At 46.0% G+C, this 6,463-nt stretch overlaps 1 long non-coding RNA gene across 1 annotated transcript; it reads left to right on the top strand.

Moving 5' to 3' along the window:
* The first annotated feature begins 83 nt into the window (after positions 1 to 83).
* On the top strand, positions 84 to 6,095 carry LOC141940117 (uncharacterized). Its single transcript, XR_012627885.1, has 5 exons — positions 84 to 405; positions 565 to 777; positions 1,380 to 1,415; positions 5,122 to 5,193; positions 5,887 to 6,095. It is a non-coding gene; the product is annotated as an uncharacterized LOC141940117 (long non-coding RNA).
* Positions 6,096 to 6,463: the final 368 nt, after the last annotated feature.

Genomic DNA, 6,463 nt, shown 5'->3' with positions numbered 1-6,463 from the left:
ACCGCACATGGCGGGGGGGAGGGAGGACAGTGCCGGCGGCGCGGGGGCCCCTGCGCCTGGGTCCCCGCCGCCGGCGCCCACGGCCGTTGTCCCCACGTACCTGGGTGGGCTGGCACCGGCAGCGGGTGGCAGAAGCACCCCTGGGCCGGAGGGCGAGGCGAGGGTGCTGTGACGGGCCGGGGTCACGCATGTGGGGCACACTCTGCTCTTCCAGAACCTTCCGCGCTTTGGGGTGCCTCTGCCTGACTAGTGCAGGAGGCTGCAGCCCACCCGAGGGGCAGGGGTGCGTGGCCGGGAGATGGCTGGCCTTGACACCTGGGCGCTCCCGGCAAGGGAGCTGCTGGGCACATGTTTCCCAGCTGGCGGCACGCACCCTTGATGTTGCACTCGCAGGCAGCCATCAAGGTCAGTGACACAGATAACCTCTGTCGGCAGCACGTCCAACACTGGTGTCCAGCTGTGGCCACGCCGGAAGCCTACAGCCACCTGCATCCACCAAAGAGGGGCGTTTGGAGAGCCTGGTGGTACATCAGTCCTGTTTGACAGTATTTCTTTTCTCCACAGGAGACACAGGTCCCACTGGGGGTACCCCTGCCCCTCACACGTCCCCCAGAGCGCCCAGCACGCGGGCTGGCTTTAAGGAGAGCGAGCTCACACCGAGGTTCTGCCCAAGGTTTTGAAGCCTTCATCGCTTGGCCCTGTCTGCTCTCTGAAAAGAGGCAGGGGAAGAGAGAGCACAGCCACCATGCCGTGGCTCAAGGGGAAGCAGGGACGAAGGTGAGATTAAAAAACTTTAATGAAATAGCTATCTATGGAATACCAGCCCCACTCCATCAAGAGCATCTCGTGTGGGAACCCCAGCCATGCCCTTCCACTCCAACAAGCAGGGTCGTTTGCTTTTGCTCTGCTTCTACGGGAGCAATACCACAGTCGGTGAAACGAATTGCAGGTGCAGGTATTGCTAGCTGAAAACTTTTCCCAGCACTTTGCATCATGACTTGCACTGGTAGTGCTGTGGGCCTTCCTCATCTTACGCAGATGTGAGTTGGAGGTAGTTCCCGACAGGTGCTGTGCCCCACAGGCACAACAAAGCCTATGTGGGTGCTTGGAGCTGGTTGTGTACTGCTACGAGTAATCGGCTGTTGAGCTGTTTGTGTACTGCTACGAGTAATCGGCTGTTGAGGATGAATTGCCTATGCAGAAGTGTTTACACATATTCCCAAACTCCCACCCCCCCAGTGCTTAGGCAGTAATTGCCAGTCAGCTGACAGGTATAATTTACTGCCTATTGGTGCTTACCACATAGGAGCCCTCCCTGGGTTACTTGCTTTTTTTAATACAGTGTTGTCTGGCCTGAGCTTCTTCCCTGTTCTGAACAGGTGCCTGGTCAGTTCCAGAGGAAATCCACGTAGTTGGTAAGTGATGGTCCCCAATGGAGGTGGGAATGCCCAGGTATCCCTGCCGTACACACCCTCCCGGTGCACGCTGCCAGTGGTGGCACAGTCACGCGTGAGCCACACTGTTCTCTTCCCTGCCACTCTACCAACACTGTACCTGCTTAAAACGCTCCTCTGCCAGAAAAAAGGAAACGCGTTCAATCCCTGTTCCTGAAGTCTTTCTCTCTCACACGCAGAACTTTATGCAAATCCCCACATCTATATACTGAAATATCTAGTGCTGCTTTCAAATGCCAATATTTGATTCTCAGTTGGATATACATTCATATTCACCGTTCATACTCGCTTCTAACTACATTCCACATGCAAGCCCTGCAAATACACATCTGCGTGTGGCCAACAAACCCCCCCAGCCCTTTTTGTGAATCCCACCCACACCCATACTTCAGCGCTGCATCTCAAGACCCCGCAAACATAAGACTGAGCCTGAGTCCACTTATGCCTGTGCCTGGGATTTGTTCATGCATGCAGAAATGCTTGTGCATGAGATGTAATAAACACACTCCCAGACAGGCATCCCTATATATATTCAGTGAATGAGATCTGTATGCCTGAGGGTCTCTCATGCATATTAGCAACACAGATACAGGGACTATATCTATCTGTGTCTGAATGCCACACACGTATGGGCGTCTCATGCATCATGCCTACATATAGCTAAGTGCACTTGCTCATGGACTGACTGCTGCATACACTGCGACATCCCATGTCTCCATGGGAGTTCCTAATGCCTTCTCACTTTCCTGGTGTGAATAGGAATTCTCACATACCTGGTGTGAACACCAGGTATGAGCTACCTTGAATCTCACAAGTTTGTTTTTTCCTCATAGCACTAACCCAAAGTATCCAAAGACCATAGGAAACTCTCATTTAATATTTGAAAGCACACAGTACAGAGGAAGGTCTGAAAAACATGTAGTGACCATGCCCTAAATTACTCTGTAAGGAAATATAAACTCCCCTAATATAGATAATTTTTTTTTAAGTAACAAATGTAAACTTTTGACTTTTGAGAGACTTGAGTCATGACTTTTTCATGCTGAAGGTTGGGCATGCTACAAAGGCAAACCATCCTCTCTGCATCGTATTGTCTTTCACATCCATCCCCATGCCAGAGAGCAGCACAGAGAGAGCTAATGAATAACATCACTCTTTCTAATAAAGCACAAGATAAAAATATGTCCTCATGCATTCTATATCCATATGTAAATACAGAACCTATTCTGTGAAAAAGCTGTTGGAAATGTTTTGGGGAATTAAAAAATGTCATGCAATATCTCATAGAGTCCTGACAAAGAAGCTAGTCCAGCATGGCAGGATTAAGGGGAAAATAAAATTAAAAATACTGCACTTTTAAAGCCTCAAAATTACCATTAATAGCCTCTCTAAGCACAACTATATTGTGCTTCGGTGATCTCTTTCTTATGATGGAATATACCTCATTTTGAAACAAGTACTCTGTGCACCACAGAAAAGGCAATTCTCTCCTCCTAGTAAAAGCTTTGATTTCTAGCTGGGATACATTGCACAATATCAAACTAAAATCAAGATTTATCATATGTTTAGGACTAGAATGTTTGCTGTCTTGAACTTAAGATTAGGACAGATTTTCAGAGGTGTTAGTAGAAAACAGGAATTGCCTGTGGAAGGAGTAATTACACTGCCAAGTGTGGTTGTGTTTGCTTGTACTGTTTTTTGTCTATAAACAGGGATATAGATACAGGTACAGATACATGCCTGTTCTCCCTAGTATTTACTCACCTTCTCAGTAAGGTTTGTAGCTGAGCACTATACATTTGAGGTAACAGCAGGTGACCTAGGGAGTACAAAGGCTGCATGGGAATACCTGCATGGTTCTGCAGTCATGGCAGCGATTGTGGTCCAGACATACTCCAAAGAGGTGACGGGGGGAGCTGGGTCAGAACAGTGAAACATCTGAAGTCATCTGGTCCCAAGGGAGCAGATGAGTGAGCAAAGCTGAAGTGAAGTAGATGGGGCTGTTGTAAGCTTGTACATAGGGCTCCTGAGATATCTGGCTGGGAATATGGGAATATGACTCTTACACAAGTGGGCAGGGTTGCCCCTGAAGGAAGGATTGAGAGGAAACAGAACGGAGAAATAAAGGAAAAGTGGAACTGTCAGGGTAAAGTGTGGGCCAAAGAGACCAGAGCAGGGACAAGTGGGGAAGAGTGTGGAGGAGACTATGATGTGGTGCTCTCAAACTGGAACTAGGATCTAATGAGAGGATGTAAAAGAGAGGGTGAGGGGCAAGGGTGAAGTAAGAATGGATGGAAAAAGACTAGGATGGAGAAAGGGCAGTCTTGAAGAAGACTAGGACAGGGAAAGATGGGGTAGTAGGAGGCTGAATGGGTTGTGCTAGAGGAGAAGAAGAAGAATCATGTATTTCAGACCTTCTAATAAAACCACAGATCTCTGGATTCCCCACCCCCACTCACCCCCCACACCAGTCCTCTTCTGTCAGCAAATACCTGTGAATCCCCCGACAAAGTAAATTTGTCTAATATTCCTCCTGTCCACGCGCGGATGACAACCCACATCAGCTTCCCTGTTAGCTCAGAGTGGCAGGGAGCTCTGCGGTAAAGCTAAAGACTTCAGCCCTAATGACATTTACAACAGTATGATGCTGCATGATGGAAGGGGGTTTGATTTTTTTTTTTTACTGTTTGCTTTTTAAAAAGCTAGATAATTGCACATACAAAATCTGCTTTAAATGAGGACTAGGTTGCAAAATCAATACTACATAATGAGGAGTGTTATTTTCTCCTTCCTCTCCTTTGCATATGCATATGCAATGTATATAATTGCATACTTTTCTTTCCATGGGATCTCTGCCACATTTATTTTTCAGGGTGGAGATGCTTTGGAGCTGTGTCAGGACTACATAGTGGAGGAGGCCGCTGTCTGCAGGAGTTTTTTCACATTTGTTTCACCGAATGGGAGATGTGTAGTAAATGACAGTACAGGATCATGTGAAAAAGGATGAGCTCTTGGTTAAAACAGCTGAGCTCTGCCTTAGGAATTGGATTCAATCCCTCCTTTGCCACATAGTTCTTGTGTGATGCTGGATAAGTCAGTTAAACCACACTTCTTGCAGGTGGCCACAAATTTCATGCTCCTAGTTTCTGGGTATCTGAATTGACATTTTGTGGTCTAATTTGCAGAAGTGCTGAATGATCCCAGATGAAACTGAATTCAATTGGTACTAGATATATAAAGTGCTCTGAATTAAGAACATACCATCTTCTTGAAATATTCACTTGAAATATTAACTGTCTCAAACCAAGTAACCAGAATGTACAAAACCTTAAACTACAGATAATTCCAACCCAAGCCCATCCCAAAACCTTCACACCCAAGAGGTAACAAAATGTATGGCTGGTGACTCTTTTTTATGGAAAGGGGTGGAAGAGGCATCTTTCTGCTCTTCAGCCTAATACCCCAGGAGGTGTCCTGCCCACCACAAACCCAAACCCAAGATGGTGCTGTGACTCACCTGGCCCTCTCACAGAGACCCTCTACAGCTCCTTTCCATGTGTATTAATGGTTCTGCCAGGTGGGACCGTGAGCAAGTCAAATATGGCTACATGGTTATGGGAGTGACAGTGGAGGGGTCAGGGGCTCTGACACGGTCTGGTTCTTCCAGGCAAAGGCACTGGCTCTGGCACACTGGAAATTAATGTGTGGTTGGGAAGGTGGAGTCACCAGGAGGGCTCGGGTGAGTTTTTGAAGAACTGCTGAGTTCCTGTGGGGCCTAGGGAAAAAAGTGGGAAGAGAGGGCTCAACTGCATAAGTAAGGCTTTAAACTAGGAGGTAGACAGGTCAGTGATATGAGTCTGAAGGTAATTGTAACAAATGGTAGTTTATGGGGAATACAAGATGATGAGGAAACATCTATAAATGCTTGAGCAGGCATAAGAAGACCCTGGAAAGAAAGCTGCAGAGCCACAGCAGGCACATCGGTTTCTGTGCACCAGCTTACAGGCAGCAACTTGGTTAAATCTCAGTAAGTGGCTCATTAGCCCTCCAATGTGACCATACACTACCGCAAACTAAGTATAAGAATAAAAGCATAAAAGGAGCCTGTAAGAATAAAATCAGAAAGGACAGGGCAAAAAGTCAATATAATTCGCAAAGGAAAGAGAGAGTAACAAGAAAGCACTTTTATGCATTAGAAGGTAGAGCAAGACAATGGCAAAAAAAATGATCTGCCCTTCGACAAGGATGGAAAGCTAGAAAAGGTGACACAGGAAAAGCTAAAGTGGTTAAAGTCTTTTTCCCCTCACTCCTCAGCAAAAAGAATTAACTATGATCAGTTGACTAACCATTAATGTCTAAGGCTAAATAACAGAAAGAAGAGACTAGACTACTTTGGTAAGTCAGTTATTTACCAGTCAGTCATACCCAACAGAAACCAACTGAGAGCACAAGGGAATCTGGCGGAAGCAATCCTAGAGCCACGAGGGATCTGTTCCCACAGCACTGGGGAACGGAAGACCAGTGACAGGTGATTGCAGTACCTGTTTTTAAAAAAGAAGAAAAGCAGCTTGAGGAATATAGACAGAGAAAACAGCCTGACTTGAATTGCTGGAAATATATTGAAATAAATAATTAAACAAAGTTTTCTTTTGTGTATGAGAAATAATGAAATGATAAGTAGAGGCCAAGAAAGATTTTCCAGGAACATATCGTGCTGAGTCAAGCCAATTTCCTTCTCTGACAAGTAGCAGGTCTTATGGACAATAGATATTACATATCTTGAGTTGAACAAAGTTTTCAAGCAGTCTCTTGTGATTTCTTGTAAGCAAGCTAAAACGAAACTATTGTAAGGTGGACTCATAGCTGCTTAAGAAAAAAATACTAGAAGAGGAATTATTGTTGGTTCATTGTTGAAGTGGAAGAATTATGGAAAGCAGTTCCGCAGATGCCCTTCCTGGGATTTGTACAACTCACTATTTTTGTTGTGCTTTAGAAGATGGCATATCGAG

The sequence above is a fragment of the Strix uralensis genome, chromosome 2, assembly GCF_047716275.1.
Source record: "Strix uralensis isolate ZFMK-TIS-50842 chromosome 2, bStrUra1, whole genome shotgun sequence".
Taxonomy (NCBI): Eukaryota; Metazoa; Chordata; class Aves; order Strigiformes; family Strigidae; genus Strix; species Strix uralensis.
The sequence above is the reverse complement of the archived record's forward strand: the minus strand, read 5'-3'. Positions and strand labels throughout refer to the sequence as shown.